Source organism: Brassica napus, chromosome C4, assembly GCF_020379485.1.
Source record: "Brassica napus cultivar Da-Ae chromosome C4, Da-Ae, whole genome shotgun sequence".
Lineage (NCBI taxonomy): Eukaryota > Viridiplantae > Streptophyta > Magnoliopsida > Brassicales > Brassicaceae > Brassica > Brassica napus.
Window position 1 is genome coordinate 7167796 of NC_063447.1, and position 16948 is coordinate 7184743.

Sequence of the window (16948 nt, forward strand, 5' to 3'; positions counted from 1 at the left end):
GGGCTGGAGTTTAGGATTTAGGGTTTAGGATTTAGGGTTTAGGGTTTAGAGTTTAGGGTTTAGGGGTGGAGTTTAGGGTTTAGGGTTTAGAGTTAAGGGGTGAGATTTAGGATTTAGGGTTTAGGGTTTAAGATTTAGGGTTTAGGCTTTAGGGTTTAGAGTTTAGGTTTTAGGGTTTAGAGTTGGGGAGTGGGGTTTTGGGATAAGATTTCAAATTTTGAAAAATAAAAAAATTTAAATTTTTCAACAGATAAAATGGTATTTTGGTCATTTTAGTTTTTGAAGGCTATTTTTGTGACATAAACTTAGAATGTGCTATTTTGGAAATTTGCCTTAGATTTATCACCATTCTCTTTTTGGTAATTTTAAAAATGCAACTTTGATAATACTTAGATTTTCCGTAAATTTTTTAAATACTATAATTGTTTCCAAAGATTCAAAAACTTCAAAATTTGTCAAAATCCTTCATATATGTTATTTATAAATTAAAATATAATTTTGATAAATTGGAAACAAAATATAAAATGTGGTATTTAAGAGAAAATATACCGCATAATCTAGTAGATTAAGTGAAACACATTGGCCGCAAAAAAAAGAAAAGTGAAACACATTGGTGAGCGTTATTTATATTTTCTGACTAAAATCTAAAGCCATTTATGCAAACTTTAAATTTTTGATTGGGTTATTTTTCGGTTTAAGCCATTGACTGCTTTTCATTGGTCATGTTACAATCTTCTTAGTGTGACGATTGTATTGCGTTGACATTTCATCACCATTGCGAGAACCTTCGGTTAAGTATACTTTTGTAATATTGTGTGGTTCGTAATTGTCGGCGACCAGTTGTAGCCTTAGCTTCACCCCCAAGTCTCATTATTTACTAGGGATGGTCGCAAAACGGATATCCAGAATTTGAAGCTTTATATACGATCCGTTTTTTTTTTGTCATCTCGTTTTATTATGACCAAACAGTCAAGAAAGTACAAAAGAACAAGAAAAAAATGTCTAACAGAACAAGGTCCAGACGAAAATATAAAAGAAGGGCACATCATACAACCCAACCATAAAAGCCCAAATGATGAAGAATGCATCTCCGCGGGACAGCACATAACCACGTGCCTTGCCGTAAGCAAAGGAGAACCAGGTGGCTTAGAAGCAGAGACGCCGTCGACTTCACCGGCTCGGAGATCACCGTCGGATGTCTAATCGCGCACTCCACCGGAACACACCGGGACAGGAAGCTCGAGACCAGAACAAACAACAACGGCGATAGAACTGTAAACGATCAAGAGAGAAAAACTAAAAAACCGGATCTGATCAATAACAGACATCGGAGATGAGCGATGAAAGTTAGACGAAAAACCGGCCATGAACGGTGCTGTGGAAGCCGTCGCATGCCGAAGACAAAGCCAGCCAAGAAAATCTGAAGGAGCCATCGCTTGCCAGAAGAGAAGCCGGCCAAGTCGTCGCTGAAGAAGCCGCCCCTTGCCAGAATCGAAGCCCGATCACCGGGAGTCAGAGCCGGAGAAGAAACCAGCAACCATGAACGTCTCTCGTCGTTATCTCTGTAAAAGATATTAAAGGGAGAACAGAGGGAAGAGAGAAAGCGTTCTACAAGTCGAAATGCGCATATACGATCCGTTTAGTTTTGTCTGAATCAAATATTTATTATTTGATTTGTTCTGCTATTATGTCAAATATCCTCCGATAAAATCAATATTTTACCTAATTACTCGATTCAACTTATAACAAAAAAACTACAAAAACAAAATTTTAAATTTTAAAAAGTATAACGCAAAATAATAATAATTAATATAAATAAAATTTATTTTAATAAATATAAAATTAAAGAAATATTTTTGTGGATAAAAATAATGAAAACTTATAAAAATAAAAATGATTATGTAATATATATATATATATATATATATAATTATATATATGTTTACATATAGGGATATTGAATTTGAAATGTGCTTTGTTTCATTTCTAAAAGCTATTTGATATTAATATTTAATTTGATTCATACAAATGTAGATATCTAAATTTTTCAGATTGAAAAAAAAATGATGGATTAGATCAAAATTTATGAATTCATTGTCCACCTTTAGTAATTACATTTTAGTGGAATAAAACAATATTCTTATATAGGTTGATTCAAAACTAGGGGTGTCAAAATGAGTAAGAGTTTATGGGTCAACCCAAACCAATCCAAACCATGGATCTTAATGGATAGAATAATTGGGTACAAATGGATTAAATGGGTTAATGAACTTAGTAGATTGAGTTAAAATGGTTTGGATTGTAATGGATAATGAGTTATCCATAACCAAACCAACAAAAATTTATAACAACAAAAACTCAAATCAAATATATAAACAAAAAATAACCAAACTAAAATTTTAAACCAATTTTACTACACCAAATTTTATTTATTTTTTCATATATATAACTAAATTTTAATAAACTAAATTTAACCCAATTATTCACATATACACACACACATATAAATATAAATTTTGTCAACACCCAATTTTTCATATATATAAAACTATTATATATTCAGTTTTTAATAAATCAAATTTAGTCATAAATTTTGCCAAAATCATAAAATCAAAATTTCCACCAAAACTCTAAATTGGATTTGCCTACCAAAAAAAAACTCTAAATTGGATTTTTTTCATCAAAACGCTAAATCTCAAAACCAGAAAATCATATTTTCTTGCAAAATAGCAAAGTCGTATTTTCCCGCCAAAACTGTAAAATTGAGTTTTCCGCCAAAACCGTAAAATCGAGTTTTCCCGCAAAAACCGTAAAATCGAGTTTTCCCGCCAAACCGCAAAGTTGTGTGTTTCTGCCAAAACTGCAAAGTCATGTTTTCCTGCCAAAACCGTAAAATCAAGTTTTTCCGCCAAACCGCAAAGTCGTGTTTTCCTGCCAAAACCGTAAAATCAAATTTTTCCGCCAAAACGGCAAAGTCGTGTTTTCCTGCCAAAACCAAGAAAATGAGTTTTTCCGCCAAAACCGTAAAATTGAAATTTTCCGCCAAAAATTGATTTTCCCGCCAAAACGACAAAATTGAGTTTTCCCACCAAACTGCAACATCGATTTTCCCGTCAAAACCGTAAAATTGAGTTTTCCTTCCAAAACCGTACAATCGTGTTTTTCGGTAAAAATTGTGTTTTCCGTCACAACCACAAAAATTTGTTTTCCCGCCAAAACCGCAGTATTGTATTTTCGGCCAAAACCGTAATACTGTGTTTTCTCGCCTAAACCGTAAAATTGTATTTCCTTTAAAACATAAAATCTAGTTTTTCCGCCAAAATGTTAAATATAGTTTTTTCACTAAAATCACAAAATTATCTTCCCTACTAAAATAATAAAATTGTTTCTAACACCAAAACCGTATAATTGTATTTATCAAAAGTCTAAGTATTATTTTTGTTTTCAGCCCCAAAATAATATTTTTACTTAGTAACCATTTAAGCTATAAAATTATTGTTCATGGGTTAACCATTAAAACCATTAACTCATTAACTTAAATGAATTATGGATTAGTTAAAACCATTTGGATATGGTTTGGTTTGGGTTGGTTTACCCATTTTGACATCCCTATTCAAAACTATACATATTTATGGACCGAACCTCTTTTTAAGGATTAGAAAAACAAAGGTTCCATATAAAAATTAGAGGAGAAAAATATTTCTTCATTAGTTCAATTTATATGAGGAAAAGTAAATAATGAAATGTAACCCACATGTTACTAAGTTGACAAAAAAATTCAAGTTAACTGGTATCATTTTAGAAGAATAACAAATTCATCATATTTTTTTTCTTAAAACATGGTCACCAATTACAGCTTTTGACATTTTCACCTGATTACCCAAACTAGTATCTATCTTCCTAAATCATATGAAATTCTGAAACAAAAAAATTGCAAAACGTCTTGTTAAATATGATTCCAAAACTCATGAAAGCTCTTTTACCCTTCAATGTATATATATTTTTAATTATGTGTAAGCTAGATGCATCCTATTGCTAATTTTTATATAAATAATTTTGGGCTCCATTGGGATTTTGTATTTTGGCTACTGAATTTTTGGACATCTTCAAAACAATTTTGTATTCATGTAATCATCGTATTGTATGATATTTGAACTACTTTTGAAGTGGAATCGGTAACAAGACTATACGACATTTGTTACTTGTTCATTCCTGCAAATGGGGGAGAAACAAATGGTACATACATAGACGTTGAGTGCTTTTACTTGCCATCTAAAATATATTTGAAACTTAGGTGAAGTAAGTAGCCTTCAGTATGCTTCCTATCAATATTACAAAGCTAGGGACTAATTGTTCCATCATATTTTCAAAGCTAGGGACTAATTTTCCATCACTGTATGTAACTTCACTACAAAGCTAGGGACTAATTGTTCCATCATATTTTCAAAATGTAGCATTCAGTATGCTTCCTATTCTATGATGGGTTAAACAATGGTGTTATCACAATAAAGATGGTGGTCAAGAGATAAAAAGATAACACACAACAAGAATCTAAGACTGTCAATACTTAATTATATTTTTATTATTGTTAATGCTTTATGGATCCAACATTACAATGATTCATACACCTTACACGGTATATATTATCTTCACCTTCCAGATCTTTTTTCTATAGATTTGGGAACTCTCAGCAGCTTCGGCTATTTTGTGGACATATTAGCCACCACAATGTTAGATACTTTAGATCAATCTAATAGATTTTTTTTTCATAGATTTTGAAAGAAGGTATTGTAGATTTTTTGGTAGATAGATTTAAAGTATTATGTAATGCATCGGTAGTTTAGTCATAAAGTAGTAGATGTATTAAAGTATCTGCAGCATAGCTTTTGTTTTGATTTAGGAAAGAAATAATGTATAATATCCGCAAATCCACTAGGTAGATTACATGTAAGCAATTATAGCATGAAATCTCCGGTGTATCAACTAATAATAGCAATTCCAATTAATTTCAAAGGTTGTGAATTATAATTTTGTTGAAAGGTTGTGACTATTGAAAAGTTGTGACCAATCATATAAATATCTTTTTAAAATTGAAAAGTTGTGACTATTCATAATAGTATACTTTCAAAATAACTACATTTAAATTGAAAGGATGTGACCATTTAAATTAAAAAGAAGTGACTATTCAAATAGATTTTCAAAATGTATAAATAATCGATGTCTATGCAATTATCAAAGTAAATTTTTCACTAATCTAACTAATTATAAAATGGTGAAAAAAAATTCTATGTAGTTATTTGGTTACAAATTTTTAGAAAATATTCAATTGAAACGTTGTCAACAAAAAATAGGAGGAAGAGTTTTACGTGTTTGGATAGCCAAAAATCCTAAACGAAACAATGAAATCATTAGTCTCAATTTTCTTTTACTAGATGAAAAGTTTTGCTTCCATACATACAATTTGTGTTTTCGTCATATATACACTTTCATGGACACATTTTTCTTGAGACCACTCAATATGATTCGGGTGAAGAATCCTAGTTATCTGCTCTGTCACTGGCTCTTCAGTCTGAAACGTAGCCTTCTGCCAAGCTTTCAAAAGCGTAGTCTCATAACGAGGCACCAAGTTCTTGTATGCTTCTCTGAATGGGAAACACTCTTCATCAAAGATCACATGCCGTGATATATAGACCTTCCCTGTAGGTGGATACATACATCTGTATCCTTTGTATTGTGGGCTATAGCCAAGAAACACACACTGCAGTGACCTTGGTTCCAGTTTATGATCAGCTACCGGTGCCTAAGACACGAAGCCTAGGGTCGGTGGCCATATTGGAGTTACTATATTTTTAAACTCTAAAGTACTCGCTAAGGTCACTATAGTGGGGTTTATTTTGAAAATTTGTGCATCGCTGATATGTTTTTTAAGAAAATAGATGTCATATATAGAGTATTAGGGGAAGTCCGCGCGGAATTTTGATATTTTGTCAAATATATTCTTAAGTTCGTTATTAAATTTATGGAATTTTGTTCATTTTGGTTCGGACCAGATTTTCGTACGCTTCTTTTATGACTTGTGTGATTACAAATTTGTGTAGTAGAATTGTATTTTTTTTCGAATGTACAATTGAGGTGTGGGTTTATTGCATAGTTTGCATTAGTCCACACTTTACAATTCTTAATTTTAACTCTAAGTTGTAATCCGGCGTTGGCATTTGCTAAAATTCAAAAAAAATTATTTTCAAAATAGTATTCCCTAACCATGAGCTAACATATTTAGCTCAAACTATGAAACCAAATTTTACCATTTGTAATCCGGCGTTGGTATTTCTTAAATCTTGAATTTTTTTTACTTGTAGTATTAACATGTATCATACCGGTTTTCAGAGTTTCACCAATGACATAAAATCGTTTTCTTTTACACTATTACACTTCGTCAAAAAGCATTAGTCTGTTATTTTAATTCTCCATAAAATGATGCCTACATCTGATTCTAGCAACTGTAACGCTTGTTTTATTTAGTTTCTATCCAAGTTTATCCAATATTGTTTCCAGACCTGTATTCACTTCTACATAACATTATTATATAGTGTAGGTAAATAGAACTTTTATACAAACATTTAGATGCTATGTAGATATGCGCTATGCCATCGTCGGTGTTGTTATAAAAATACTTTTGTATTTCTCGAGTGTGATAAGCCTGCAAATTGCAGCTAGCACGTGTAAGTCGTTATACATGTCTGAGTTAATCATTAGTGGGTATATGTTGATGTTATTGTCGACTTAGCTTCGGCTACCGAATTTAATTAACAAATTTATACATTTTATTTAGTTTTTATTGCAAGTGTAGTGTAACCATACTAAACCAGATATAAAACAAAATATATTATTTATTTTAATTTATTCGCATATATTTTACAAACGTAATATACAAATACAATATTAACTATTATAGTATCATTTGTTACATATGCAGTTCCCATACCAAACTGAATATGACATCAAATTAATCAGAGTAGAAACTAAAACGATTTACAAATGGTTTCGCACTTCATTCAGTTTATCTATTAAATAGATAAAACCAAAAACCGTTAAATCCCAATAAAAACCGATAATACAAACCATAAAAGCTGTCACTTGACGGACAACAGCAGAAAAGACATCAACGACACTAAGATCATGATAAGGCATATGACATCAATATGTCTCCCATAAAAGCTGTAAGGACTTTAATGTCAAGTAATTTACCATGAGATTGGAATAGTTATCCTCTTGTTCTTGACCAATCTGAAGAAACTCAAACTCAACCTCAGCTTGACCTGATCCATCTCTCCTCCAAAATCTTCTTCCCCTGCCTTAATCACGTAATGTTTCTAAAGACCCTTCATATCAAGTGCTGAACAAAAGCTCCATTATTTGCAGTTCTAAAGACAAAATTAAGAGACAAATTAATCCGTGAAGACGGACACCAATTCCACATGCGACCTGCTCTCATTCCTTCACCGCCATCCATCCGAGAATTCAAAAGGCGCGGGGGTATCAAATTCTAAAGAGAAGAGAACTTTATACATACCCATCCATTCCACACTATACATCTCTCATGTGTCCGCTGTTAAGTTTTCTTAGGTGTGATTTTGTATGCGATGGAACTGAACTTGCATCACCTAAAATGAAGTAACGCATCCAAACAAAGCCAATAGACACAAGGGATCTAATGGAGGAAAGATCATTTCTTTCCACCGTAGCTAACTTCCCCAAGGCTTCTGCTGCTGCCCAATCTTCACTACTGAAAAAGATAACTAAGCAATCCGCAAGCCATTTCAATTCACCGGAGCTCCACCAGCACCATCAGGCTTCCGTTCACAACCATTTCCGCCGACTTCGCCTTAAAATCTTTACACTTCACCAACTTCTCCAGTCCGCAACATCAGTCGCCGCCAGGAAATACAACGCCACTCTGATCTGTCAAAAGCGTGTTCCCCAACGGCTTCAGGAATACAGAAACAAAAGGAGGCTTCTTCCCTCCGGGAAGAGTCGGGATCGCGTAAGGGAAGCGGGAGACGACCATACGCACACCGCGTCTCTTTACGTTTCTGGCCTCCCAAATTCTTAGCTGACGAACCGGCTAGGAGGAGAGAAGAGTACTGATTGTGATGAATGAAATGAGAATGATGAAGTTTACTGATTGAAGACTCACCTCTTTGTATCCCAAGATTCACCGACTTAAACAAAAAAAAAAAAAAAGAAGGAATGCATTGAATGAGAATCGTAGAAAAAGTTGGGAGATTTAATTAAGAAACTGCAGAAACGGTTCGTCTACAGTTTTGAAGATGAAAACATGAGTTGTTGGGCTTCATCATGTGTATTAGAGCCCATTTGAAAATATTTCGTAACCCAAATCACCAGTTAATATTAAAGCCGCCCAAAGGAAACGATGACTTTGAATTATTGAAACGGTGAGTTTTGTATGGAGTGAGACACGTGGAAGGCTCTCCTCTTCCTATTTAGTGACATGGCAGAAGAAGAAGAGAGTTAACGTGTTCTTTATAATAGTAAAAATAGATTTTTGTTTGATTATTTTAAGCTAGCACATTAAAATAATGAATAGAGTATTTTTTTTTTGTTTTTATCCGTTTGGTTGTGGTTTACCGAGCCCCTTTTGTCATTCATGTTACTAGGGATCGTTACCCGCGCCTTGGCGCAGAGTTTTTGCATTTTAATCTATTTTTGTCTTTTGCTTACTAATCTAGTATTCAGTTTTTCAATGCATTTTATCTTCACCATCTCCTCTTGTCTTGTTTACATTTGTTTTCACGTTCTGTCGTTTGATTTGTCTTAGTTTTGGCTTGTGTAATAACTTAACCCTGGTCATTCTTCTTTCATTCTTTATTGATTGATATTTTTATCTCGTTTAGCTTTGTGTTGCCACTAATTTGCTCGAATCATTTTTCATCATTTGCTTCGTATTCTTTTCATATTTATTAACTATTGTCTCCAATCTCTTTAAATCCTAAAAATCCTACATGTTCTTTTGTTTATTAAATCACATATTAAATATTATTGAAACTGTTTATTTATTCTAATAAATCCTTACGATTATAACTAAAATGATATGGATAAAAGACTGATTATAATTTAGTTGAAATTAAAGTCTAAAGTATCAGTTATTAAACTTGCAATCCTTCTTTTTGTCATCCAAGATAGCTTTAGTCAAATCAATTATATTGATTTAGAAAAACCATAAGCTATTTCAATCCCAAACAACCAAAAAACAGACGCATTTGTTATTGACGCTGCGCCGGGTTTCCTTTACTATAAACATAATTGCTTGTCACAACTGTTAATAAACTCAAATGTGTTTACAAAAGCTACCCATATAAGAGTTTCATACTCATTTCTCTTTCTCTAGTCATCTCCTATGTTAGTAGCTATCATAATACAATCATCAAACAAATGACATATCTCTTGGTTCCATATAGAATATGCAAAAGGACTTTTTTCTGCAGACTCCATGATCACTGAGTATTATAAATATCAAACTCTGTCTATGGTCTATTTATATGTTGAGGAAATGCCTCGAAATGTAGCTTCCCAATAATAATTTCCAGGTCAGCACATTGCATGTTAACCTCCACAATGTGATCAGCGGATCTGCAGATCCAGCTACATGTCGAGTCGAACGCAGCTACACATATGTTCCCTGCTTGTGCCTTTCATTCACAATCTGAAATTCTCCCAAGAACCAGAATCAATGTTAAATGAGGTAAAAGTTTTAGAGTCACAACAGACTTTGTATAGCCAAACCCAATAAACCAAGCACCCAACGTAACATCCCCACTTGCCTATTTGTGCAGAAAATGACTTGATCATTATATAGTAGCACCGAGAAGTTAGATGGAGAATGAGGTATGAATGCAAAGTAGACAAAATAGTTAAACTCTTACTGATTATGGGAAATATAAGAAATCAATTCTCTTGAAATGACGTATAAGTGTCCAATAGCGTGACAGAAGTACTTGTTCCTGTTCTCACCAAACTTTCAATTCTAAATGTATATATAAATCTATTAGAGTTATTGTCAGGGCTCTGTTGCGATATTTGTTAGCTAAAATAATCTATCCAACATAATAAGAAAAAGAAACCAACGAAATTGTAAAGCTAACCATCAGTTGAGATGCTTTTGCTGTCCAGACACATTGCAAGCTTAGTGATTTCACTGTCAAAAGCAATAAACTAAGCAGTCATATACATCCGAGTCATTTATTTACAAACGGTTCCTAGCACAGAAAAAGCATATTATTATGTTACGGATGATAAATTTGATGCATACATACAGTTTAGAATTTTTTTCAACTGAACATTTGTGCCTACTGAATTACCTTACAACACCCACTGCATTGTGATTTTGGCATGTTAAAGCTGAGAATCAACATTGGAGCTTGTGTTAGCATTTGGAACATGAAATATAGCACCATAAATTTCCATTGTTAATTCCATTGACAATAGATGTGCAAAAGAACTCTGCTAGTAAGATAATCGTGATTAGTAATTCTTTACATCTTAGTGTCGTACAACTTCAAAACGATAGACACTTACAATCGACGGCTCTCAAAGATGGATCGCAAACCATCTAATGATATGCTTACCTCGTCGTATAAGTAATTCATGTCACTTCCCTCCCACGGGTAATGTTGCTGGTGCAGATCAATTCCCTCCACCTCTTCCTCGTCATTAGGATGCTCTGCAATATACCCTATGTAAGGTTCAAATTTATATCGCTAGAATTTTCAGAGAAAGAAATATAAAGTACCCTCCAAATCTTCAGGAGCAATGACATTTTCTTTATTCAATGATCTTCATTCAACCTAACAACCATCAAAATAAAAAGAATGTGAGGCACATAATCTTCAAAATCCAAGTTTAATGGATGAAAAAAAACTCAGGAAGACAGAAAATGTCAAACACTCACTGGCTTCTTTTTCTTTTACTTCTTGGCTCCCGTGAATGAATTGTCAAAGCTATCATTATTTGCAGGAAAAAAGATTAAACAAAGCAACTGATGAAAAGAAACAAATATGTTTCATATCACATAAACTCTTCTTGAACAATCAGGCAATGGATAGTATGTCTCCCGTGTGACTCAGCTGAGTCCTCGATGGCATCCTGAACGACAAATGTCTTCTTCTTCTTCTTGGTTAGATCAAAGGGTGCAAGCTAAGGATGACCAAGGAAAATTAAAACCACACAATCATGATTTATCAGGCAAAATAAAAGAACTGATGATGAATTTATTAAAGATGGGGAGATGTAGAGACTAAAGAAGAAAAACTGATTCATAAAACTTAAAGAGCCAATCTGTGTTCCTTAGATGAGTCATGAACCAATGATTAAAAATTGAAAGCCCTAAACTTCCATTAAAGAGAACGTTTACAGACCAAAGAGGTTTATTGGGTTTTTTTTAACAAATGCCATTTCAAAACGTGAGTTACAAAGTATTTATTAAATCATTAGATAAAATAAATAAGTGTGGGTCCTACAGAGAAAACCGAAGAATCAAAGGTTTCCGACCTTCATAAATATATATTTGTTTTAGCCATCAATGTACAAAGAATTCTTTAGCTCAGTGGTATAAATGTTGTTGTTTAGATCTCAATAACCCGGGTTCGAGTCACACTTTTTAAAAGTGGGATCCACATGTGTCGCATCAGGAGTGATGCAACTGCCCTATTATAATGTAGATTGTATGAACAAACCCAACAAACCTATGGATAATAATATCTCAATTTAGTTTCAATTAATGTTTATGTATACTAATTTATTGTTTTTTTGTATGCAGAATGAAACAATTGTTGGTTCTATTAATAGTAAATATATGCAAAAAATGCTATGTTACATGGAAACGGAAGCGGGTACGTAGAAGCGGAAGCATAAAGAAGCGCATAAGCGAGATTTTTTAAAATATCAGGAAGCGGATACGTGTTGGAAGCTTATATCCATATATATATATATATAAGATTTAAAAAAAATTAGGACTAAAAATTATATGATTTAAATTTTAAATAAAGCATTTATTCATTTATAATAATTTTGAAATGATTTTATATTAAAACTGTAAAAATACACATAAATTAAGTTTACGAAAAAAATATTATATTAATTATTTTTAATACTTCATAAATAATTGACACAATATATTTCAATATGTGCTATATCTTTAATAAAAAATCTCAATGCATAAACGGAAGCGTGATTCCAAAACGGAATCGTAAGCTTCCAATGTGTTTTTAATTATAATATTTTAAAAGCGTTTTGGAAGCGAGATTCCGCAAGCTTCTACAAGGTTCCGATTCCGATTCTGATTCCGAAGCGGAAAGCGGACGTCCGATGAAGCTTTCGTGCAACATAGAAAAAATGTGAAAGGATATGTTTTTTCATCCTAAATATTACATTTGTTTTATATATTTTTAAAATATATAAAAATGTGTCTCTTCATTTAGATATGTCTTTTAATAAATGCAACTTTCCATCTCAAAAACTATTAAATGAAACTTTCCATTAAAAATCTTAAGAGGTTTAATTTTTATATTAACTTTGAGACATAAAACACCCGTAAATATTTATGTAAGGAATTTTAATTAATGTGAAAGATTATGTTTTTTCATTAGAAAACTGACATTAGTTTTAAAATATTGTCAAATTATGAAATGATGTGTGTATCTATACTCTTGTGCTACGTTGCACGGAAGCTTCATCGGACGTCCGCTTCCCGCTTCGGAACCGGAATCGGAATCGGAACCTTGTGGAAGCTTGCGGAATCTCGCTTCCAAAACGTTTCTAAAATATTCTCTTTAAAAACATGTTGGAAGCTTACGATTCTGTTTTGGAATCATGCTTCCGTTTTAAAAAAAATGCAATGTATATCAATAAAATATAAAACCATAGTTTTAATCTATATAAAATAAAAAATAATAATAGTACTGAATATTCAGTTATAAATATACAAAAAATAATACTATAAATTATCTTTATGCATTGAGATTTTTTATTAAAGATATAGCACATATTGAAATATATTTTGTCAATTATTTATGAAGTATTGAAAATAATTAATATAATATTTTTTTGTAAACTTAATTCATGTGTATTTTTAAAGTTTTAATATAAAATCATTTCAAAATTATTATAAATGAATAAATGCTTTATTTCAAATTTAAATCATATAATTTTTAGAACTAATTTTTTTTAAAAATTATATATATATACATATATATTTATATTTATATATGGATATACGCTTCCAACACGTACCCGCTTCCTAATATTTTTAAAAATCTCGCTTCTGCGCTTCCTTACGCTTCCGCTTCCACGTACCCGCTTCCGTTTCCATGTAACATAGCTCTTGTGTCTTTTCATTACAATGTCAAAGATTGTGTATTTTCATTCTTTTCATTTTTTTAAAATTATTATTTTTAAGAATTGTGTCTTTTCATAAAAAAATATATTTAATTTTACATTTCAAAAACTAATAAAATTCAACTTTCCATGTAATCATAGCACTGGAAGTTGAAATCATTTGACGCTTCAGTGTTGCTGTGATGGTTTGTCTTCAGCATGGTTGATCATATTCTCTATCGGTGATTAACTTGTGGATCATTTCAATGGATTATGATGTTGGCATCGCTTTCACTACTCCTATGTCCACTTCGGCCTTTAATCCTCACGACTCATCATACGTGACCATCCAACACAATTACGCCACTTGCGATAAAGATTTCTGATTGTTTTGGCTGTACAGTAATTTGGATAAGACATAGTCTGATGTCTTTGATGGCTCTCAAACTGATTATATACTGTGTTCATCAGCCTTTTGTCAACGACTTCTTCTTAGCCTTTGATTTAGAATTGGTTTCTTCACGGCTAACAAAAGACGTTTATCGGTTTATGTGTACTCTCTCTACCAGAGTGTAATTGTCCGGCCATTAGGTTTCGATATCTTGGTTATGTCTTCACCGGTGTTAGTCCGTGCTACATGTGCCACGGTGGTTGTCTCTCTCGATACATGTTTATCGTTGGAGTTTATTTGTTCAGAAAAAAAAAGAATAGGACTGTCATTAAAACCGCCATCGCCGGGGTACGGGGTAGAGAACGGACATTTCGGAGTGATGGATAAATGTTATTTGTATTTGGAAATTGATTTTCCCGATGCGCAGCCGGAGCTTGAAATTTCAAATCCGTAGGACAAAGTTTCCATGGCCGGACGTTTTCACAAGTGTGACGTGTAGTTCAGATATACAAATTGTGTTCTTCTTTCAATCTACAACACCAAAGAAATGTTGATGTAAAGGAGACACCGCAGTAGTACTGCAGAAAGTAAATCGAGAGACAAAACACTACAAGCAAATACTTATGCTTTATTAGAATCTCTTTTAAATAATCTATTACAAGATCTGCTTAATTCAGCTTTTACACGTCTAGTATTAACACCCTAACAAACGCTACCGAATGATTCCTAAGCTACAAAGCTTATGTCTCTCTTCCGTCAGTACTTCAGCAACTGCTTCAGCACGACCAAGACCACACTCAAGAGTTTTTTTCTCTCTATAAAATCAGCCTCTGTATCTCTGTCTTTCCCAACGATCCTCAGAGCTATTTTATCATTAACTCCATGTTCTTCGATGTCTTTTCTCCAAGGCATCAAGTATATGGACATCTTCCAAAACAATAAGTGCAACTTTCCTTTTCTTGGAATTGCACTTATTCCACTTTCTTTAAGTCATAAACTTGCTACCCAAGTTTATTCCTCTTGCCTTTTCTCCAAGATACTCTCTTGCTCTCCAAGTCTACACGACTTCAGCTCAGCACCTTGACTCCACATGGTCTTCATCACTCAACATGACGTCTGCTTCAGCAACTACGCCAGAGACTACTTCATGACAGACATCTTACATCTTCAATCTCCCCCTTTTAGCTTTGTGTGCCGATCAAGCACAACAATCTTATGGTTTAGCAATCACGTTCCTCACCTGGAAACTTCCACACCAAATGTGTTTTTCTCCCCCACGAGATGTGCACCACACCATGCTTTTCTCCCCCATGAGATATGCATTCTCTGTACCATAACATCACCATTCTCCCCCTACTTGAATGCATACTAAGCTAAAACAGATGCTTAGATGTCAAATCTTACAAACCCAACCGTCTGCTTCTTCATGTATAATCATGACACAATCCCTGCTGCAGCGGAATAACAAGTACTGCATCACGACCTGATGCACCTGTCGAACTACCCTTCGAACAGCTTGTGTTGAGGACCTGGCTTCCGTCATTTGTCGTCTTCTTGACCATGAGCCCTTCCCCATCCACGCCGAGTGCCCTCTGCACTCGTTGCTATTATCTTGGAGTGATTTCACTATCACCCTCCTGAAGATCATCTCGCATTACTTTCTGACGCACTTCGATCTCCTTCCCCTTTGTGCCACAAACAACCTCGCGTCCTGGCTGCAGACTTGATGCTCCTTGATCAACCTCAAGATTACTCCTACCAGAGCTGCATCCTTCTTCTGATGTCTCTTACTTGATCTCATCAAGTAAGCCACTCTTGGCCAACTTTACATGGAAACGGAAGCGGAAACGCGGAAGCGGAATCGTATGGAAGCGTAGAAGCGATTTTTTTCAAAAAACTAGGAAGCGGATCCGTGTTGGAAGCGTATATATATATATAAACCCACATAAATCCATGATCCCCCTCCTGCTATCCTTTCAATCTTGTTCACATAAATCCATAAAGGGGCTTTGTCATCCACAGCATCATTATCAGTTGGGTTCATACTTCTGAAAAAAAAAATTGTGATAATGAAGCATTGTTCGTTGAACTCTACGCAAGTAAACACAAAAAGGATTCTCTACACTTATTTAATACTAAAATAGAACTTTAACCTTAGTTTCACAATGCAAATTTTAGTTGTACTTTAACCATTAGCAACCACCCGATCAATATCATTGAACGATACATATAAAGCTACAAATCTCATGTTTGTGTAAAGGAGAAGAAGAATATAACAATTAACAAAGAAATAAAAGTCTAAAGAAAATTACCTTGATTGATTGTTTGGTCTTGGTACATAGAAGAAAAAAGATAGAAACTCAGAAGTGTAAAAGAGATGAGAACGATGACTTTGTCGTAGTCTTTTCAGTTTCCTTTTTTTACTAGGTTTTCTGTTAAAAAAACAAAACATAACATTTAATTTTCCCTTTTTTATTTTTATTTACGATTCCAATATCAAACTTAAACGCTTCCAAATAGGATTCATCGTTTCCATCACGCTTCCATATCTGGTTTTTTTTGGAACCGCGATTCCGACACACTTTCGAGCGATTCCGCATGCTTCCGACTCCGTTTCCGCTTCGGAACCAGGAACCAGTACGTGAGACACGCTTCCATGCAACGTAGCTCTTGGCTAAAGACACCTCTTCAACCCTCTTGGGTTTAGTGAACGTCTTGTTCACCTTTTTGGCCATGTTTATGCTCTTCTCACGAGCAAAACACTCCACCTTCTTGTGTCCAAAATTCCCACAGAACCAACAACACATCTGATGTTGCTTCTTGCTTGGCCTGACACAGTTGCTGATGCACCGATCAGTCTCATTCCTTGTACTAGCTGCCCACCCATGCTTTAGAACCTCCTGTCTGACCTTCATGTTGGTGCACTGATGTACAACTTTCGGCTTGTTTCTCACAGCTACGCGCTGTAGAACTTCATGTCGTACTCCTTGTTGCATGTCTCAACATACTTCCTGACAAGCTTCTTTGGCTCCACTTTTTGATGTGCCTCTTTTATCAACCAACTTGAAGCAATCACGTCGAATATGTCCTTGAACTCCACAAGAATAACATGTTGGACCATGAATCCTCATATCATATACTCTCTCATGACGATTCTCCCTCAAT

General features: G+C 33.9%; 1 long non-coding RNA gene across 1 annotated transcript; it reads right to left on the reverse strand.

Annotated features, from left to right (window-relative positions):
- Positions 1–931: 931 nt before the first annotated feature.
- LOC111205234 lies at positions 932–1797 on the reverse strand. The gene is made up of 2 exons (XR_002657694.2): positions 1361–1797; positions 932–1272 (listed from the first exon to the last, which is right to left on the reverse strand). It is a non-coding gene; the product is annotated as an uncharacterized LOC111205234 (long non-coding RNA).
- Between the last annotated feature and the right edge of the window lie 15151 nt (positions 1798–16948).